The sequence below is a fragment of the Trachemys scripta genome, chromosome 2 (genome assembly GCF_013100865.1).
Source record: "Trachemys scripta elegans isolate TJP31775 chromosome 2, CAS_Tse_1.0, whole genome shotgun sequence".
NCBI lineage: Eukaryota > Metazoa > Chordata > Testudines > Emydidae > Trachemys > Trachemys scripta.
The window spans coordinates 32,594,319-32,617,135 of NC_048299.1; the positions used below are offsets into that span (position 1 = coordinate 32,594,319).

General features: G+C 44.0%; 1 protein-coding gene across 1 annotated transcript in view; it reads right to left on the bottom strand.

Annotated features, from left to right (window-relative positions):
- APBB1IP (amyloid beta precursor protein binding family B member 1 interacting protein) overlaps positions 1 to 16,265 on the bottom strand; it is a 105,911-nt gene extending 89,646 nt beyond the window's left edge. The window contains exon 1 of the mRNA XM_034760215.1: positions 16,104 to 16,265. The gene's annotated coding sequence lies outside the window, so the exon portion shown is untranslated. The remainder of the gene's footprint in view (positions 1 to 16,103) is intronic.
- Between the last annotated feature and the right edge of the window lie 6,552 nt (positions 16,266 to 22,817).

The window sequence follows — 22,817 nt, forward strand, 5'->3', positions numbered from 1 at the left end:
TCAGGGTAGCAGCCGTGTTAGTCTGTATCCTCAAAAAGAACAGGAGTACTTGTGGCACCTTAGAGACTAACAAATTTATTAGAGCATAAGCTTTCGTGGGCTACAACCCACTTATGCATCCGAAGAAGTGGGTTGTAGCCCACGAAAGCTTATGCTCTAATAAATTTGTTAGTCTCTAAGGTGCCACAAGTACTCCTGTTCTTTTTGAGGATACAGACTAACACGGCTGCTACCCTGATACTGATCTAGTTAGACAACAGGTCTGTTCCCATTGTGGCCATGCCTACGTTCCTAACAGTGATACAATAAATGAAAAGCGTTTAGGAAAGTTCTGTGGGTAAAACTCTGATTTCACCTACAGGTCTATGTGCACCAAGTTTGAAGATCCTAGTCTTTTGAACCATGATCTCTCGACTGCACAGAGCTTTAGTCCTAGAATGTCATTCTCTATGGAGGGGAGCATTCAGAAGGACTGTAGTTTTGCAGAATTCACCACAGAAGAGGATGGTAACAGCTCAGTTAGATCCCAGCTAAATAAGCTAAAGTTTTAGAGTGATAGTGTTGATGGCAGCTGCCTCCACTGTACCACTCTTTCCAGATCATGAGTTCTCAACCAGAGGGTCACAACCAGGTCTGAGGATTGGGTGTCATAATCCCCCGTCCCTTTCTTTATGTCTAACAGGATGGGAGATCCTGGAACTCTTTTCTCTTGTAACATGGGGTCATGGTATGGAAAAGATTGAAAACCATAGTTGTAGATTGCCAAGATGACTAGCTTCCAGCATTGCTATTTCCTTAACATTCATAGCACAGCATTCTCCAAGAAAATGGCTGCACACACAATTAATGCTGAAAACAGTCACCTAGCCTATTCTTCTAGGAAGTATGGAGTACCAGTGACTCTTGCATTAGCCACAGCTAGAAAAAAAAAAATCCACGGAACTGCATATTTTTCTTGGGGAGGTGGGGGACATTTCATAACACTGTTCATGACAGATGGGAAGCCAACATACTAGAGCAGTTGCATTAAGTTTGTGGTACAAGTGGCAAAGTAGACTCTAGCTAGGGTAGTTTAAGAGCAAGTTTAAAAATGCTTCCAGTTACTGGACTTAAAAAAAATCAAAATGACATATCAATACAGTGATGTGGAAGAGTCCTTTTCTTAAGCAGATTTGTGGCACTACAGCTTCCTCAACTGATTATCTCTGAGTAGAAAATTTGACAATGTTTCCAATTAACATTGTTTAGGTCAGTGATAGACTGAGTGGCTCTTCAGTGTGTCTACTGTGGCTCTTTGCAGCACAGGATATTGAAACACTGTGTGATTTAAGTATTAACCAGTCTAAGTTATTAACCAATCAGGATGCTTTTATTAGGTTATTAACCAATTGTAGCTGATAAAATAATACTTGGTCAGTGTGACGGAATCCCCGGGGTGCAACCTGGAACTGGGGTACTGCTGGGCCCCCTAGCTCTCCAGCCGTTTTGTCTCTCACAATGCTTTGCTAGTGACATGCAGCAAATCCCTCCAGGGGCTGTCATCATTCAGCACAACAGCATATGCAACCCCTCACCCAGCTAGATTGCATGAATGCTCCCAGAGCCACTCACGAATCACATGGAGAAAGGCACCAGCCAATTCCCCACAGCTCCCCAGCCTTATACAACAGAGCTGTATCATCTTGCCCTGGTGGGAAGCCTGACTAGTTTAAGTTTATTACCCAGTCTGCCCCTCCCTCAACGTGGAGAGGACATGCACTAGCCTTTGTAACTGAGCTGAGATTTCTCAAGCACTTCAAGCAGAACACACTGTTTTAAGTAAAATATAAAACAGGTTTAACAACTACAAAAAGATGGATTTTAAGTGATTATAGGAGATAGGCATAAAAGGTCAGAGATAGTTACCAAATAAAAGATAAGTGCACAATATAAATCTTAAACCTTATTACACTAGGCAGTATTTAGATCAAGCAATTTTCTCACCCCACTGGATGTTACAGTTTGTAATACACAGGTTTCTCTCTTAAACCTGGGACCAGTCTTCTCAGTTGAAGTTCTTTGTCTTCTCAGCATCCTTGGTGCTTCCCACATAGGTGGGGGAGGAGAAAGGCCAAAGCATGATGCCACTATCCCCTATTTTATATCCTTAGTCCATGTGCCTAGAAGACACTTGCCCAGACATTCCTGGTGGGCTTTGGTGAGTCACAGGGTTGAGAAATCCTCCTGGTGGTCTTGTGCAACTGAGTCATAGAGCTGAGCAGTCCCCATTGTGTGGTGCTTGCACAACTCTCATTGAATTGTAAATTCCTTGATTACAATTCCCTTGAGGATTAATGGTTGATTAACACCTGGGAACGGTTAACAGTAGAGACTCTCAATCATACAACATATTTCAATAGCAACCATACAGCAAAGTCCATAATTTCATACACACTAATGATAGACATATTTGGACAGAACAACAGGTTTCAGCAGATCATGACCTTTCATATATCTTATATGGCGTGCTTTGTATGAAATATCACAACCATATATGAATGATGAATATGGGGTGTGCAGGGTGCTATTTTGAGCTACATTCTGTCACAGCCATTTTGCTCTGAGAAAAAAATATATAAACATTTCCCCTGTCATATTGTTCAAATATAAATACATAGTATTATAATAAATAAAACAAATTCACACTACTGTGACTTTTTTGGGTAATGTTGATCACTAATTTGGCTCCTGAACCACTGAGGTCTGAAGATCACTAGTTTAGGTCAACATGTGCTATGAATAAGGCTAAGATTTAGTCATGGGTATTCAAGAATTCATGTGACCTGTCCATGACTTTTACTATATAAATACCCCTGACTAAAACTTAGCAGCTCCTGGGGCCCCAGGCACTGCTGCTCTGGGGGGCCCCGGGACAACGCTGCTGTGGGGACGTGCAGGCCGACAGCTAGCCCCTGCTCTGGCCACGGGGGCTGAGTGCCCCCAGCCACCCCTGCTCTGAGGCACCAGGGACTGCTGCTTGGGCGCTTCCCGGGGCCAGCTGTCCGAGCAGTGGCCAGTGCAGCTGGCCCTGGGACAGTCCCCGGGACCACTGCTCAGGCGCTCCCCAGGGCCAGCCACCCTGGCGCCACTTGAGCTGCAGCCGCTGTGGCTGGCCCTGGGGCTGCTCCAGCAACAATGCTCCTCCATTGCAGCTGCGAAAGTCACAGAGGTCGCGGAAAGTCACGGATTCCGTGACCTCCATGACAGAATCGCAGCCTTAGCTATGAATAAGCTTGCTGTATATTGCTTCAGAGACCAGTTGGATCACAATTCTTCATGAACATTGCAGGGAAGATTTTGACTAATGTCCTGTAGGCCTGTGTCATCCCAATTCTCAGGGGATGACCCCAGCATGGGAGAATGCTTGACAATTAAGTCCACAACTTGTACCCTGCTGTCTATTCCACAATTACACACCCAGAAACAAACACAGAGCATCAAGAGAAGAGCATCAGAAATGCCCATGGATTCTACCCCTATAGCACAGAAACTGGGTATGTAATTTTGCTTCTGTATTTGAAGGCCCAGAGAGACTGAGGAGGACAAAGGACTATTTAAATGGTTTCCCACAGAAGCTGGAGCCAGCAAAGTGGCTATAGACAGAAGATGGGAAAGGTTGGAAGAAACCCCAACCACTGCCAGGCAGCATAGGGAGTAGGTCTGGGTGGTGAATAGAGCGGAATATTTCAGCTGCAGTGGATGGCCACTCCTTGGTGTAATCTGGAGCCCAGGGGTCAGAGAGTGACAAGGGTCTGCTGTACTTCCTGGAGCTGGCGAGCAGAGGGGAGATCACAAAGCTGGGGCACTGTCTGAACCTGGTGAAGGCTAAGGGACTAATTTGTGTTGTTTAAAACTTTGCTTTGGATTCTCTTGCTGATGTTCAGAAGGGGAGAATTTCTGAAGTGTTATGCCACATCAAAAAACAACATCACTCAGTGAAAGAGTGGAAAGTAAGGTACAGGGCACCTGAGGAGTGTCTGTGTGTAGTGAGTCGGTGCCACCAGACTCCTTGTTGTTTTTGTAGATACAGCCTAACACGGCTACCCTCTGATAGTAAATAACCCGTGATTCTGAATTTCTTCACACATTTTTCCTCAGTGTTTTTAGGTACTTCACAGTTTAGTGTTGACTAAAACTTGTGTTACTTGTTTTCCCTCTAAGTTCCCATCTCTTACTGAGCACCCTCAATATCTTCTGGTGTAGAGACCATGTTATATTCCTGCCACAAAGATCTGAAGAGTTATCACAGTTCTGCTTTGACGACAAATATTAGTGGATACCTGAATAGTAGGGAAAGAGAGGAGAGGGATTGGGGGGGGGGGGGGGGGAGGGAGAGAGAGAGAGAGAGAGAATGAGGGGAGGAATCTGGGGACCAGCAAGAGATAAAGAGGATGGTGAAAAACTAAAAAGAGAACAGAGGGACATAGATTGTAAACAAAATACTGAGGGTGGTGGCAAGGATATATAAAGTAAAGACGAGAGAAGGGAGGAAAAAAGTTACTGTACAAAAGAATTATATATAGGAATTCCCATGCTGAATCTGACCAATGGTTGATCTAATCTGGTGTCTTGTCTCCAATCATGACTGGTACCAGATGCTATTAGCGGTAAGCACAAGAAACCCTGTAATGGACAATTATGGAACAATCTGCCTATAAAAAAAATATCTTCCTAATCCCAGACTGTTAGTAACTGGTTTATGCCACAAAGCACTAATTTATCTTATGTAACTGGATGTTCTCTAACAAGGGAGACAAACTCAGGAAAGATGGAGGAAAAGACCCAAGATATAATGCAGAAAGTATTAAAATAGGAGTGTGGGGAAAAGGGAGAAACCAAATCCAAAGAAAATGTAATAAGTAAGTGTATACAGAATCCAATGCCAATGTTAATGGAGCATTATTTGTTTGTTTCGTTTATGTGCACCAAATACTGTGCAGACACTTTCACTAGCAAAGTGCATAGGTTCACAGTGAGCAGGGGGCATTAGTGGGGCAAGTATTCTGAACCCTCACTAGCAGGCTTAGTAGTTCTGGCTAGCAGGGACTGGGTAAATGTTCATGTCTTGTATTATATCAGCTTGGATAGGCTATCCCCACCATCAGGAAAATGAGGTACTGAACGGCTCTGGGGGCACTCAGGCAATGGCTACTAAGGGAGCTGTGCTGCTATGGGGAAACATGGAGTCATTACAAAGGGACATCCCATCCGAAGGAATATCTGCATAGTTGTGCTTGGGTTGCAGGCTATGCACCCTCTGCAGAGCTGCAAACTGCTCTGGGGAGTATGTAGAGGAAATTTTGAGGAGGACCACATGGCTTTTCCGACAGAATTTTTCCCTTCACGCCTTCCCTTCATGCCTCCTTCTAGATAGAGGGGAATGGAATGATTGTTCTGGAAAGAGCCAATGATTATGTGGTGGTGGAAGGGAGGCTATTAGAGACACACCGGAAGGGCTCTGTCCAAGCTTATATAAAGACACGATCCATACCACTGAAAGTGGGATTAAAAATGCCTTAGCTTTGGTGCTGAGTCTATCCTTACAACTGACCTATCCTAAACCCACTGACTCTTCTGCCCGTGCTGTACTAGTGCTATGTTATCAGGATTACTGGCTTCCCTTCTGGCAGCAAACTACAAAACCAAACTGCAGCTGCTGCAGTTATGGGTGTGTTCTACTTCCATGCCCATTTGTAGTACACACCCTTACTTGTTTACAATGATGGCTTATCTCCACAAGCATTTTCCCCCCTGAGCCCTGGCCTCCCAGATACCAAACTTGGTCAAAAAAACACAGCTGAAGGGGAGAAAAACCCTCTGTTCTGATAGACTACATAGCTTTCAGAAATGGACCTAACTCTTACCTCAAGAGAAAAAGCTGTTTGTTTGTTTTACCTTACAGTCAAACTGACAGTAACTACATTAGATTCAGAAAGAGTCTTCTGGCCAATGCTGCTGATGCATCCTTATTGCTTCTGCGTTGTGATAGAATCCTAACAACACAGCCTAGCTGCTAAGGAAACAACACTCTCATCCTTCTGTAATTAGAAGATTTTATGAACACTGTTCTAACGCTCACCACTCTTGTTCGTATCCTGATCCCCAGGAAGTCTACATCACTCCATACCCACTTTATTCCAAAGAGCATCTCTCAGGCTTCTATATGCCACATGCCCTGCCTCTTTTCCTTGAAACCTCTCCTTCTTACCCACCCTTTTCCATAGTCCTTCACACTATGATCCTCCAGTTAATTCTAAGTATTAACGTTTTTTACAGGAAAAATAGGTGCTAATATGATCTGTACCACCCAAGAAAGTGCACAAGCTTCTTATGTTTTCCCTCCCTCCATCCCACTTGTCTTTTTATCTTGCCCAGAGTCCTCTCGTCATGATCTGGAAGCTGTTAGTCATGATTGGTTTCTACTGGAAGCTATGCAAGGGAGGAGTTGTATTTTTACTCACCGTGAGAAGCAGCCTGCAAACCCATGTGCTATATTCAGCTGTTAACTAATAATCACTTTGAGTCAGAAAGTACTAGAGGTCAAAAACACTACTTTAAATAGATGGGGTTGCATTCAACCCTGCTCTGTGCACAGCATAAAACAGGTGCAGGGTAACAGCAGAAAGTCTGCTCACACCAGAACCCTGCAGTGTCTGCAACCTCTTCTCCACCAGAGGGACTTATAGGGGCTGTGCTGGCTGGGGATGGCCAGGAAAATCAGATACGGTACGTGAACTTCTGGGGATATGATAAGCCTCTGGCTACTGGCAATGCATCTGACTGAAGCATGAGAATCTCCCAGGTTCAAAAATAACTTTGTATCTTTGTCTCCTAATATAACTGTAAAAAAAAAATATTTAAAAAAGTTGCATAAGAATTTTGTATTTGTGATAGCTGCTTGCTTGTCAGTGCTGGAGGCCATTATTCGCAGGTCAGATACAGGACAAGCACCCAGAGGAACTTCATGCTGGTCTGCTAATGTTCCCTCCAGGGCCTAGTGGGTGCACAACTCTAGGGGCGGAGAGTAGCTCAGTCCATATGTAGTCAGCCGTCAACCTTGTTTTTGAGGGTGGCAAAAAGGGTACTAATTTTGATGAAGGCTTTTTGCAATGGGGGACCCTGGGAACTGAACTGAGTCCACCAAATAACTTCACTTCTCTGCCATGAAGTTGGTAAACTTTCAGTTGCTACTAATGTGCGCTGGGCTCTTACAAGCAATCCAGAGGTGGAAGGCTCGGTGCCCCATTACCAGTCTTCTGTTCCCTTCCATCAGATGGATTCACTAGTTATCTAATTTTAAAATTCTGGACTGAGGGGACTGCTTGTTTCCTGGAGTCTATGAATAAAGGTACCTGTTGGGGGATGGGGCAGAGTGCTAGAAGTCACATCTTTCATTCCCTAAGTTACCTTGATAATGCTCCTGAGTGGAAGTCAGGCAAACCCTGCACCGGACCTTCTGCTCTAGCTGCTCTCTCACCACCATGGACTAGCAATGCGGCTAAAGTCAGATTTACCCCGCCTTCTGTAGCCTCTCCCTGCCAGGCACAGGATGATAAAGTGTCCACTGAAGTGCTAGTTTATCACTGGGATTATCTGAGGACAACAGGAAACTTTCTGTTGTCAGGGACATGCGGGACAGTGGCAACAGATGCATGGCATGTATTAATACTTATTCATATTTTCCATGCAGCATCCATCATTTTAATAGTAACAGTCATGAGAATGTAACCACATTCATAGTGTGAGTAAAAAAGCACTTCAGAGAAGAAACCTCCGTAAGAAGTGTCCCTGCCTGTTGAGGGGTGGGGACTCTAAAATTTCTGAACAGTAACTGGGAAAACATTTTAGCTGCAAATATTTTGATTGCCCTCTCCCTTCCCAGGGCCATCACTCCTCTGTCTATAAGTCCCTTCCCCCCACTACTTTTGATGTGCTCTGAAAAGTTTGCCCAGTGGCCTTCAAATCCCTTTCCTGTCTCTCCTCCATACCAAATGGCTGTTCCTTCAACCTTGCTCTTTAATGGCTACTGAGTGCTCACTCCCCTGAAGCAGCCAACTCCCTTGATCAATAACAGTTATCCTTTGAGGACCTACATATCAGATCCCATTGCCCTGCACCCGGTGCAGTCATTTACACCAGTGCAAAGTGAGTTTGAATCATTACCATTCTGATTTCGTAGAGCTTTAGAGTCCATTTTACCAGAGCGCAAATGACCACACAAGATTCAGGGCAACAGAGAATCTGGACGCTGTCTGAAAGATATCCTCCTCCACATATCAAAGAATCCCACCACCACTGCATGGAATAAGACATGCTCCAGGTTCTGAAATGGTGGAGTGTAGGCTGAGGTTTCCAAGATCGCCAGGGTAACCCCAAAATACACTACCTTGGGACTTCCTTAGCGCTGCAGTTCTAGCCTTCGGGCTGCAAGGAATAGAACTGAGATCTCTCAGCTCCAAGCAGTCAGTACTACAATGTCCAGAAGCATTTCCTTCCCTTGCTGCTGCAATACAGAGCCTCTAGATTTTCTTCATGTAGATTGAGGCAGCAGCAGGGACATCTGAAGGGGCCCCCAAAATGTCTAAGGAAACTAGCCATCTGGCATCCTCTGAAAAACTGAGACACTAGTAGCATTTCTCAAAACTTCATGGCATTGAGACCCCCTTCGGACAACAAAAATCACCACATGGCCCTAGGAAGAGGAACCAAAGCGCCGCCCAGGGCGGAGAGGCCAAAGTCAAAGCCTGAGCCCCATCACCCTAGGGCTGGGGCTGAAGCTCAAGGGCTTCACCCCTGGGCAGGGAGGTTGTAATCTGAGTCCCACCCCCCTGGGCTGAAGCCCTTGGGCTTTGGCTTCAGCCCTGGGGGGTGGGACTCGGTCTTTGGCTTCAGCCCTAGGCCCAACAAGTCAAATGCCAAACCTGGTGACCCCATTAAAATGGGGTCCTGACCCACAATTTGAGAATCGCTGGCTGAGAGGATAGGTAGCCTTACCTTCAGGGCTCCTGTAGATAGCAAAGCAATCCTGGAGCGTTAGGGAAAAGATGGGGAGAGGGCAGAAAAATCTTGAGAGGGTGTTGGGGACATAGAGTACAATTGGATTTGGATTGTCAAATGTTGCTCAAACATCAGGGCCCATGTACTCTAATATTACACTACTCCTCTCCCTACAAACCACCTATATTCTTCATATCCCTTTCCAAAAAACTTTTTACCTTTTCTTTCAATGTATCTTTACCTATTTAAAAATAGCACTACCTGATTTGACATTGTATTGAAGAATTCGCTTTGTTGCCTACTGATGTGGGGCGCAAGTGAAATAAATTGACTGAGATGTGCCTCCCAATACTACTGATACCTCTTCTTTCTCTGCAATGGTATGAAAGCTTTAACCTTGACCCCCGTGTCCTTTGAAACTTTCTGATACTACTACTTTGCACTTATCCGAGCCTCTCAAAACACTTTACAAACATCAGATGTTCTAATAATTACGGAGCAATTCCCTATACAATGAAATCACTCCCAAAGGAGCAAGGGATGCCTCTGTATTCTAGGCCAACTATTCATCTCATCCAACCTGTCGATCCATTGCTTCCCTAGACAGTAATGTTGGTGTGTCTACACACAAGGGAAATGGTTCACTATTGCTGTGAAAGAGGAGAAACTGAGATGGTTTAGTTTCTCCTCAAGCTTCCAGAAGATGGAAAAGTGGATGATTCTCAGATATCCTTTCTTCTCCCCATCCCCCCATTCTGAGACTCCGCTTAAACATGAGGGCTCACATAACCCCTTTTTTCATTTACGTTTGCTCCCAATTTGTGAATTAAAAGGCAACAAGTGATTTTATTTCCAGTTGCAACTTTAAAGTGGGAATTTTCAGAGTAGTTTGATAGCGACTATTTAAAAGTTAAACTTTTTCCTCACAATGGTCAATGGATCTCCCCCCAAATTAGTGGTATTTTAGATCAGCAGTTAGTTATTGCTCTCATCACTTTCCCTGCAGGAAGCCGCCTTAATTGCACAAATAACATGGTTTCTCTCCATTGAGAATCAATCTGGCATATAAAGTGTCTAGCCTGAAATGCAGACTTTTCTTCTGAATGGGATGAGGAATCACATTTTTTTATAGAAGAAGACTAGAGCAGTAATTGTACTTCGTTTTTTTTTCTCCTGATGATAATAGCCCACCTTAACTGATTACTCTCATTATAGTTAGTATGGCAACACCCATTTTTTCATGTCCTCTGTGTGTGTGTGTATATATATATCTTCCTACTATATTTTCCACTGCATGCATCTGATAAAGTGGGTTTTAGCCCACAAAAGCTTATGCTCAAATAAATTTGTTAGTCTCTAAGGTGCCACAAGTATGCCTTGTTCTTTTTGCTGATACAGACTAACACGGCTACCACTCTGAAACCTGTACTTAGAAGGGCTCTTAGCCCTGGGATGGCCAAACTATGGGCCATTGGGAGGGACTGAGTTGCAACCTAATAGGAGTTTGATGGCTGCAGGTAACCTGCATTAAATGGAGTGGATTTCAGCCACCCTATAGTGGGGTGGCTGCCCCACTTCTGCCCTGAAGGGGTTAAAAGCAGTCCTGGAGAGGGCTGTGGTGGGGTAAAATGGATTAAGAACAGCTGGGGAAGCTGAGTGAGTAGCTGACCACAGCTGTGGCCAGCTAAATCAGAGCCCAGCTGACTCTTATAAGAGGGCTGTGGGCCAGACACAGCACTCCCCCCCCAGCTTCTTGAGAAAGAAGGACCTGGCAGCTGAGAAGGGGACCTGAGGTGGAGCAGTGCTGGGGAAGGACAGAGGGAGCTGGGGAGCTCCAGGCAGGAAAAACCCCAGGCTGCAGACCTTGCTAAAAAGGGCCAAAAAGGGTATTGGGGCTGCAGAGGGCAGCCCAGAGATAGGCAAAGACAGCAGGTCCTAACCCTCTTGCCGATGATGAGTGGTTTACAGATTGCAGTCTGCCCTCGTAAGTGGGGGCTAGATGATGACTGGCAGTAGCCACTAAGGCAAGGTGGGGATAGAGGGTTGGGGGTTCCCCTGGATGGGGAGACTCAGATTGTGGATTACTGCTGGGGGTAGAACCCCAGCGTAAAAGGGCACTGGGAGGGACACTGGCCTGCAGAGGGTGCTCTGGGCTGGAAGAGCTAATACCCAGGAGGACCAGCAGGAGGCATGCACAGGTGAGTAGTCACCCCGCCACACATCCACATCTATAGTATACCTATAGTATTACCTTGCCTTAAGATACAGCACTGAATAAATATAAGAATATACTTCTGAATAAATGAGGGTGGCCAGAGGCCACAATGCAGAATCCTTCTGTGCCTCACTTACCTACAAAGATTTGGTCCCGGCACCATGTGACTACACATGACAATATACTAGTGACTCTCCTGTGTATTATCTAGCCACCAGGCTGAACATCTAGGTTGTGTGGAAAAGTTTATTTGCACAGACACACTAAAAGTAACAAATACCCCTAAGTTTTGAATTAGTTAAGCAGTATCCTGCTCCTCACACTGCATGTATCATTTGCCACTGGAGGAAGAATCAGGGTGACTCTGAACTGCTCTGCTCATAAGAACTGCAGGTTCTTTGCCCAATTCTCAGAAGACACTGAGTCACCATCTTTTGCCCCCTTGAATAGGTTTTACCGCAGAACAAAAAGAACGAAAGAAACACAGTATCAAAGAAAACAAAGTTTAGACAAAAGCTCTACATTCTCCAGCTGAAATTGTCAGCTGAAATTACCCTTACAAACATAAAAATGAACACTCCAAACCTAAGTCTTTGGAAAATGTTGGTAAAACTAAAGCAACTAAATCCTGGAGAGATGTTCTGGCTAAATCACATTCTTAGAGCAGAATTTAGCCCTTTCCTGTTTTTCAAGTTCCATCAGGACATAGAAGAATGCACATAGCGGACACATCATGGAGACAGTTTGTAGAGGCTGCTCAAGGCCTGACACATGGTTAAGTTATAGGTAGTGCAGTAAAGTGTTAAAAATGAAATGCAAACAAAACTTTTTTACATAGTGAACAGAGGTAGCCTTGGCTTCAAAAGGCATCAGCACCTGCTTGAGGATGTTGTGCACTAAGCGATCAGGATTCCCATCAACAATTTGCAGCAAGAGTTAAAACACAAATTACTCAATTCAATCTTTAAGGTTCCTGTCAATTGTTTGATTCCAGCCACCAGAACAGCTTGTTGCTATTGTAGCATTCACAGGGAGTGTTTAAAGAAAAGAACAAACAATACTCCCACTACACATTTTCCAGCCATACATACTTAGTCTAGATAGAAATCTTCTCAAAATCTAAAACAGGGTTGTTCATCTATGCATCTTACTTTGTTAAATGCCTGAAACCTCCTCCAGACAGTCACAGCCCATACTGCAGTTAATTATCTCCATTTGACGTATCTAGATATTGCAGATGAAAAATACATCTTGAAGGGACACTTGCACAAAATGTGTGTTCTAACATATTGAACGCCCATTGGAGGAAATGGTGTTTTTAATTAAAAAATGTGCAGGGGAAAAAGAGTGAATGTTCCTGGAAAAATCTGAGAATTTTTAAAGAGCAATGTTTCTACTGGGGTTTCAGATTATAACAATATTTCTACATGCTGAGGGTTATATTTTATCCTTTATCTTTGTGCAGATCTCTCAGTGTGAAGTCTCCACAGTGGAGTCTCATATTACCAAGCTTTCACTACACTAAAAACAAACATCTGTGCCTAAATGGCATGAACCAGGAGTATCTTCCCTGAATTCAGTGGAATTGAACCTGCACAAAACTGATGTGAGGGTGGACTAATCTTGGGTTACATTTGACCAGTATATGGTGTAGTAATATTTTACAAGAATACCATGTAGCATTATCACTAATTTAAAAACTAAACAACAATTGACAAATCACTTTAAAAGTATATGTTGTGATGTGGCGGTGTTAGTTTTTCTTCTCAGCTAACAAAATTCAGTCCTTCACACCAGGTCTTCCAGCCATTGATGTGAATTTAAGGGAGCTCTACTAAATTCTAATTAAATTCTTACAGGATACTAAGAGCCATTTCAATTAAAAGAAATGAAACAAAAAGCAGAAATGTGAAGTCATGAGCTTGCTGCTAAAAACAAAGGAAGTACCTTTTCTTCAAAACAGAAAGGTATTGTTAATCAGGGTACATGACAATTACAGTGGCTTAATGGAAATTGCTATGTGCTGCCTTACATTTTACATAACTGTGATGCAATGATATTCATATATAAAATTCTACAGAGCATGTTCAACCCTGGGATAACAGGGTTCAATTCCCATTGACTTCAATTAATTGTGCCCACTTATGCCAGAGTCCAATCCGATCCCCACAGTAAACAAAATAGCACTTGCACCTATTTAGGCCATGCCAGGTTTGGCTTCTTATTATTTGTGTCTAGAAGCCCTATTCACGGATCAGGACCCCATTGTGCTAGGTGCTGTACAAACTAGAACAAAAATATGGTTCCTGCCCCAAAGATCTAAGTACTGTACATTTTTTTCTGTAACAGGACACAACTTTGCATAGCCAATAAATAAGAAATGTAAAATACTTAAACAAAAAACACATTTCTAATTTAGCACTTCATTAAGATGATGGCATATATTTTACAGCTATGACACTGGGGACAAAAATTAGATTGAAACAAATAGTGAGTGTCTGTAAGCATCAATATCATTCTACTAAAGCAGAACATTATTGTAAAGATGCTATAATACTGAAACAATATGAGGTGTGAAACGTCATTAACTCTGACATTAATGGATTTATACATGAAACTGGTATTTGTTAAAAGCAGGGCTTTGGAGTGGAGCCCAGAGCTGAAGGGCAGAGCAGCTCCAGAGCAGTGGAGCTGCAGGTTTTTGCCTGGCACTTGCTCCGGAGCTGGAGCCCTGGTTAAAAGTGAACATCTTAACCAAAAACAAGGATTTTGGGGAACTGCAGAAGGAACCAAAACCAAGAGATAAATACCTGATCTAAAAATACTGAAAATGAAGTAGTTTGGAATTACACATCCAAGTTCGTATTTGGGTTCAGAATTAAACGAACCATGAAAATGAGCCTTCATGGTTCAGCCTTCTTTCTAAAAGTGGTGTCCAGAGTTAAATGCCCGACTACATTTAATGCTAGTATTTCCTCAATAGGAACTGCAGAATCTAGCCCACAGAGAGACAACTCTCCTTGAAGCATGCATAAGGGGGGAGGGATAGCTCAGTGGTTTGAGCATTGGCCTGCTAAACCCAGGGTTGTGAGTTCAATCCTTGAGGGGGCCATTTAGGGATCTAGGGCAAAATCAGTACTTGGTCCTGCTAGTGAAGGCAGGGGGCTGGACTCAATGACCTTTCAAGGTCCCTTCCAGTTCTAGGAGATAGGATATCTCCATTAATAAACAAACAAACAAACAAAAAACATTAAGAGAAATTAACTTGCAGAGAAGAACAGCACCTTTAACTACAAAAACAGAGTTCCTATAATACCAAATATGGTAAATCAAATGAAAACTGATCTTACTATTATGCTAATAGATTTGACCTGGATAAAAATAATTTGCTTGCCTTGCTCCATTATATGGACTTAAATATAACTACTTTGCATGAGTAAGGTGAGGAGAACTTGCCCCTAAATGCTTTTCCAGAGAAGTAAGAGGAATCATTATTGTAGTTCTGTGAATTCTCTTAACCCATATTCATTACCATTTACTTAGATTGCCTCATGTTTTGCAAGCACAGATAAAGATATACTCCCTGCCCTGAAGATAGAGATTCTAAACTTTTTAGATATCCTAAGCAGAATACAATCTTGAATTAATAAAGGCCCATACTGGGTACTGAATGCCACAAGTAATTAACTCATTCTAGAAAAAAGGGCAGTTTATTCTTAAATCCAGCTAATAGTAACAATTATTTTTAAATGGGTCTTTTCCGCAGCTTGTATTTAAAAGAAGATTGTTTTTCTTCTTTGGTGCACTATACTCAGTTCTGTCCAGTTGATGTGTTCAGTGCAAAGTGTTCATCCTAACCACTGTGCATTTCTTTTATAACCCCAGGTATAGCATATTATGTATCTCTTAGTTTTAATCACCTAATATGCAATTTTAGGATCATAGTCATCTGTCTGGTTTCCATTTATAACAGGAGGAAAATTTAAAATAAGTTCCCCATAAGGAGGAATTTCCACAGGAAACCACAGAACCATTTGCAGTAATGATCCCACCCCAACCCTTATTCACCAGAGAAGCCTTTATTCACACAGTAGCCCCCTTGACTTTATTGAGATCACTTGTCCTGGTAAGGCCTACATTGGTAGGTAATGGGTACAGGGTTAGGCCCTCTTGTTATTTAACGTTTATATTGCAACAATGCCCGGAAGCCACAATGGGGCCAGGGCCTCACTGTGCTGGGGCCATACGTGATGCCTTATGCTTATAGCATCTTTTGATCAGGGGATCTCAAAAGCGCTTTATAAAAGGAGAGGGGGAGTAAGCAGCATTATTCTCCCCCATCCCACAGGGGTCATTCCCACCATGGCAGGGCCATGGGGCTCTCTCTCATCGTTCCTCCCTGACTAAATACTTGGCCAGCTAGTGCCACGTCTTGGTTTGTTTCTCCCCGGGCCCGGGCATGACTCTCCTGCGCTCCGCCCGGCGCCTCCCGCAGGCTGGGCGAGCAGGGTGGCGCCCGCCTGTCGAAACAGAGCTGCTGGAGCTGATGCGCTTGCTGCAACTTCCGCGGCAGGAAGCTTGGCAGAGATGGCGAAACAGCCCGCGGAGAGGAGCGCGCACTCCCACCGAGCGGCGGGCAGGTGGCGGGGCGCGGGCTGTCCCTGGGTGCCCGCTCCCTCCCCAGCCGCTGGGCTACCTACAGGGGGCACAGCCCAGACCCCTTCTCCTGCGCCGGGTGGCTCTGCGCCCCTCTCCCCAGGGAGCCTCAGGACAAAGTCACCCTTCCCCGCCAGCAAGGGGGTGGGGGCTGGTGACAGCCGCTGACTCTGGCAGCGGCCCGCTCCGCTCCTACCTTGCTGGAGTTTCCCCGGCTGGCCGGTCCGCCCGGGCTGGAGAAGGCGCGTCTGGCAGGGGGTGCGAGGAGCAGCGAACGGGCTGGGATCACACAGCCCAGAGCCGGGGCAGTGTGTGCAACCGGCCCCCAGCTGCGTTCATTCACCTCTCGCCGGCCCCCACCCCAGGCACGCTGCTTTCCTCTCTGTGAGGAAGTGCTGTTGGCCTATCAGCTGCGCTCAGTGGGTGAATCGTGTCACGTTCAGCACCCCCATACGCAGGTACCCTGGAGAGAGGGACCCACCCCAGGCACAGCCAGGCCCCACACCCTGAGGCATGGACCCCTTCCCAGTCATTTCGCACAAGCCCCCCAGGTGCTGGGAGAAGAGGTTCCTGCCACTGCCCTGCACCCTCCTTTTGAGGAAAGCCAGACTCCCCCATTCCCAGGCTCCCTGCAAAGATTCCCCCCAGTCTGCTCTACCCATTCCTGGCCTCCTCAAATCCTGTGGAGGGGAAATACCGAGGCACTGCAAGGAACTCCCAGGTCCTGGGTGAAGGGGACTGCCAGTGATTAATTTGTAATGAAAAAGGTGCTGGGGCTGAAGCAGTTAGGTGCTAGGGCTCAAGCAATTTTTTTACTTTCATAACTGATGTGGCAAGCCAGAGGAGCAGGGGCTATGAATTGCCAAGCCTAGAGGTGCTGGGGCTCACCCCTGGCAAGCCCTGGCACAAATTAAGCCCTGGGGACTGCCCTACTCACTGCCCCAGATCCTCTTTCCGCTCCTTACCAAGCCACCCCACCCAGTTCTGGGTGAAGAGAGGCCCCCTACCTCACACCGCAAATACTGGAAACAGGGACCTTTCAGGAGCCTCTCTGCAAGCAATGCAGATCCTGGGGGAGAGGGACTCCCTACACAGCCTGCAATCTGCACCTACGCCTCCCAGAGAGAGGACGCTCCCTCCTCACCCTCCCACAGCCCCAGTGGCAGGGGCCTGTCTGCTGCCTGTGCCCCTTGGGGGGGGAGGTAAGGGCACTTTCATTCTTGCAGGGGCTTGTTTCACCCTTGCTGCCCCATCTCTGCTTGCTGTGTGTGAGGCACCCACGCAGAGATGTTCCCCTTGGCTCTTTGCGTACTGAGATTTCCTGCTGGTCACACACATCTGCCACTGACCGCAAGAGAGCGAGAGCTTGAGAACCTCCCGCTCCGGCATGCTGGGGCTGGGCACCCTCGCTCTCTGAAGTGAACGTGCACAGGACGGAAATGCCAGCAAACAAAGCATCAGGGGCAAGCTCTGCCTAGGCTGGGGGTGGATAGGGACCAGGCTGGGAGGGGAATTGCACTCCCATACACAACACTGCCACACTAACCACCACGTGGGGGAAAGCCTTCACTGTTCCTACAACACTGCCACACTAACCACCACGTGGGGGAAAGCCTTCACTGTTCCTACAACACTGCCACACTAACCACCTCGTGGGGGAAAGCCTTCACTGTTCCTACAGGGCACTGCACTTCCCCATTCTCTCTCCCCTAAGCTGATTACTTCACTCTGTGACCCTTCTTCCTTCCCCTCCTTTGCCTCTCTTGTTTGATCCTCTACTGTTTGATTCTCTCTGGTTTCACATGTATCCCCCTAGAATGCCCCCTTCCTTGTACTGTAGCTTTTTCTGTTTCACTTCCTCAATCCTGCAAACATTTATACCTAATTTTAATTAGAAAAACCAAGTCCCCATTGAAGTCAATGGGCCTGGTTACATGAGTCAAATTACTCACACAACTAAGCGTTTGCAGGATCGGGGCCTAAAACCATAAACTGAGGGTACAAAGTGCTGTCAAATGCACATATAAACTGGGGGAAATAAAGAAAATTATCTTTCTTTCTTTTCTTTTTGTTACAATAATCCGAAGTGTTGCATGTAACTATAGTAGATCTACAATTTTCAGAGAGAAATGTGATTTTTTCCCCCAAGTTGGAGGTGCCCCTTTAAAAAGCATCTTCTTTGGAAAGAAACATCTAGTTACAGGGTAGATTTGGTGCATTGCAAATTGCTATCCTAAAAAGTACCTTAACTTGTTCACTGAATGGAAACAATTTTGCAGTGTGTTTAAACTTCATAAAAAGAAGTGTTTTAGAAAACAAAATGCCAACCCATCTTTAGGGTTGTTTATCATCTGTCAGAAAAGGGAATATAAATTAGAAAATTCAGCATGGCTGTTTCTGACTTGATGTTTTGACCTTTTTAGTTTTAATAGACCATAAGTGTTGAAAGAGAGTACCTGTTGCATTGACAGGATATTATAACTATTAGACTGAAAGCTAGCTAGAGTCCCAAAGTGCTTGTGGTTTACAGTTTTATTGTAATTTCAATAATAGGTGCAGTACTAAAACGTTTAATTATAATGAATGTGATGGGGTGTCCACCCCACACATGCCCTGGAGGGGTTAAAGTGCTAGTTGGGTCAATTATCTCCCCAGGCTGCATCTGGAAGAGAAGAAAGGGAGCAGGGATTAATTAGATGAGGCTCAGCTGGATGGGAACAGGCAGGGCCTCTATAAAGTCCAGAAGCTGAGAGAGCGGGAGAAAGGGAAGTAGTTTAGTCATGCCCTTCCTATGAAATGGGAGATGTGTTTGGGGCTACAAAAGCAGGTATAGTTCCTTCCTGGGAGTTTGAGCTGGCAAACTCCAGGAGAGCCAGAAAGGCTCAGGGGAAAAGTAGCAAAGTATGAGATAGGGTAGACTTTGGCTGCTTAGGAGAGGGCTCCTGAACAGGAATCTGGAGTAGAGTGGGTCTAGGTTCACCTATCAGCCTCCGGGGGGGAGGAGTGGTATAGATTAGTCAGTGCAGAGTGGACTTCCAGGGACAGTTTGCTTGATGACTTTGACACCCCCAGAAGGGGGAAACATGCATAGGGACCTCGTTGGAAGCCCAAGTTGTGAAGAAAGCTCCCCTAGAGGTGTAGAGGCAGGCGGAGAGATTGCCAGAAGAGGGTGCATCCCCTGAAGGGAGCCAATCCCCTGAGTAGCGAGGAGGAGGTGCCCTTAGTAGTGTGTGGACCGTGTGCCAATGAATGATGTTGCAGGTAGCAATGCTGAAAATTAAGACTGCTTGACACACTTCCTTAGAGAACCAAGTTTTCAGTTGCTTATAACCTTGCCAAACTCACAAATTTTCCATGCTAAATACCTGCCTAAGATTTATTTGTGCATGTATGCATACACACACACACACACACACACTTATGCTTAAAAAAATTCAGCCATTTCTGAGAATGAAATGAAGGAATAATATTATTCCTTCATGTAAAAAAATAAAATTCGTACAACTGCTTAATTGCAACTCTAGCACCTTCACGCTTTAGAACAAAGGCTTAAAATTTGGTAGGGGTTGCCCTAGTGTCAGAAATGTGTCTTTTGCCATCTCTCTGAAAATCCATCCAAATTTGGCTAAGTTATAATATTTTGAAAAATCTGTTTGCACATGCTGAGTAGGAATTTGAGTTTAACTGCTTAAGTCACCAAAGATTCCATCTGTACTGAGCATGCTCCATCCCATGGCTACAGAAGCTGAGCAAGACTTTCTTTGCAATTGTTCCTTCCAGAGCTGGAATGATTATGGTGCAGGGACAGAAAGCATTTCCAAATACTGATTCAAAATTAACCATTTTATTTCAAATTTTTCCATTGAAAATTTTGAAAACTTCATTGAAATCAACAATTACTTCTGAAACACTTCAATTTTTTGGAAAACCCATATTTAATCAGGAAGGGTTTTTTTGTTGGTAGTGGTGGTGGTGGTTTTTTTGTTTTTGTTTTAAATGAAAAACTTATCTGTTTATATGGGATTATGGATAAAACACCTGCTGTATTCATGCTAATGGCTTATCACTTGGGGCATCTACACTGCTGCTGGCAGTTGCTGAAATAAAAATACTAATTTTGTTAGGATAGAGAACCTTTTTTGCTAATGTAGATGCCTCTCTAGTGTTCTTAAGTATGTATTGCGTGTCTATTCCTGCTCTATTCAGTTAGCATAAAACACAACCAAGGAAACAGCAGATCACATTAATGGGAACCTATTCCTACCCCTGTGCATTGTACAAGAGAGTGGAAGAGTAGGCATCACTCTTTGTGGGCATGTGAGAATAAATTAGTGGGGCTCATCCTCAGAAGAAAGCGTGATTTCTTAGAAATTGCAAATGATCTTGAGTTAGATGGGTCTTTTTTGGTCACATGTGGTGCAAGTGTTATATTCTAGTGGGATTGGTGGGGCTAAGAAAAGAAGAAATGGAATTAGGGAAGTGGCACTTTAAAAAACCCACTTCTTCAGAAAGCTTATGCCCAAATAAATCTGTTAGTCTTTAAGGTGCCACTGGACTCCTCGTTTTTGTGGATACAGACTAACACGGCTACCCCTCTGATAATTAGGGAAGTGAGAGGGAAGATATGTAAATGATGGATGATGTGTGTCCTAATGAATGCAAGAGGAGAAGTTACTGACAAGAGCAGGTAGAGATGTATAACATTCCTTAATTGGTTTTCTCCTTTCTCCTCTAAAATCAACAGTCAAAGGATCCATCTTGCTCCTGAACCCCTTGCCTCCGTGTATCTGCTGTTCTCTGAAAGCCATTCATTTTGTAAGGGAAAAAAATACAAATTGTCTGGCATTTGTGTGACTCAAGATTTTTATTTATGCAGTTACAAATTGTTCTTTTCCTTTTCTTCTCATTGGAGAGTGGATCAATGGATAGCTATTCACTGCTCTAATGCTGTCATTACACATATTCAGTTCTGGTAGCCTTATCAAAACTCTAGTCTCTACTGGTTGCATTTCTTTGTAACGCATATTTCACTAAAACAGAAGATTCTGATTTAAACAATAACATTTGCTGCTGAGAGGAAACCCTTTTATCAGCAAAACATGGGGGGGGGGAGATTTAATATAAACATAACTTTCCTATTTATATATAATGAATTTTACCATCTGTGTGCTCCATCACTCTGCATTTCCATCTCTTGATCCCTTAATGATATGACACTGAGACCAATCCTTAGTCTGGTCATATGCTAAACTCTGACACAGGTAGAACTCCCATTACACTGAGTGGGAATTTAGCTTCCCCCAGGAAGGATCAGCTTGTAGGACCTGATCCAAAGCCCTCAGAAGTCAATGGAACGGCTGAGTGTGTGAATTGACAGCATTCACTGTTTTAATATTACCTAAACATAAATTAAATCTTTAGTCACACAAATGCTGTAAAACACACAATTGTTCTTTTAATTTTTCACTTGGCAAAATAAAAGGCTTTGTAAGAGGTATAGAGGTGTGGAGTCAGAAGGGGTATGAAAAGGCACATTGCCTTATCATAGTGATACATTCTATCTACTGATAGCAACAATTCCTGGTCCCCCACTAAATATGACTTAATTTCTCATGGCTTTTCTTGAAAGGTGTAGTAGGGCTTGTCTATACTTGAATTGCTACAGTGGCACAGCTGAACAGTATAGATTTCTTCCAACCGCCTAGCACTGGCTATACTGGGATTAGGTTGGCTTACCTATGCTGGTCAGGAGTATGGATTTTTCCTCAACTGTAACATAGCATTTCACTTTCACTGATATTTTTATCAGGACAGCCTGAAATGGATGTTGTTCTGTTGCTGATGAAGACCTTGAAAGTGTGTTTATAGCATTCATAGTACCAAAGTGACTTACACTGCACTTTGACATTGTGCTTTTAATTAATCAAATACTCTAGAAGACTTTGTATCACTGTTGGCATCATGCTAGGTGACAGGGCTGAAAAGAGTGTAGAGATTGCCAGGTGACAATTTGCAGGCAATCTGATATCTGCAAAAAAGGAATTACTTCAGCAAAACTCTTTAGTTTCTTTGTAATCTTACTGTGCCATGGAAAAAAATATAAAACTATTTAAGATAAATTCATTTGGCAATTTTGCTCAGGCCTAGCTTTTATTTGAGACTTTTAGAAAGTGACAGCAGAGATAGGGATAAATTCTCCTTCTCTTGGTTTGCTATAGATTTTTATCTCTTCTAAGACAAGATATCAATACAAAATAAAACATGCATGCAGTTCAGAGGCTAATAACAAATGCATCAAAGGTCTTCATATGTCAAAAGTACGAAGAGGCTGAAAACCAAGGGTACCGAAAAACACTATTCATGTCTTACAGACAATGTAGGGCTCTTAAAACTGCAAACCATGTTTTTGGAGATCAAGGTTTGATCCACTGGATAACTCTGGCTTCCAAGGTTTTCTTGTCTTAAAGTAGAACAATCAAATCCTTGCCTTATTGTAGGACATGATCCTGTGCAAAAGAAGCACAGAAGAATGAGGCACTGCATTGAGGAGGAAGTATTTTCTATCAGTACGCTTTCTTGAAAGGTCTAAAAAGAAGTCTTGTGGTAGCTAATGTTGACAGATTTTGGAACTTAATTCTTTCTGTACAGGTAATAACAAATAATTAGCTCTTTATAAGACAGCCCATATGCAGAGGCTTCTGGGTCCCTAACATTATGTTCAAAATATAAATCTCTTAAAAATTTTTCTAAAAAAAGAACTAGAGCATAGAAGAGCAGGTTCTAAACCTATCTGAGAGTCAACCCAAGGCCATTTAATTTCCACCTAAATCCTAATTTGAGGTTCAAATAGTATTTAGGCCTTGCCTTTGCCCTCTCCATGGGGTGAATTTAACCGTCAGGGCAGAGCTGG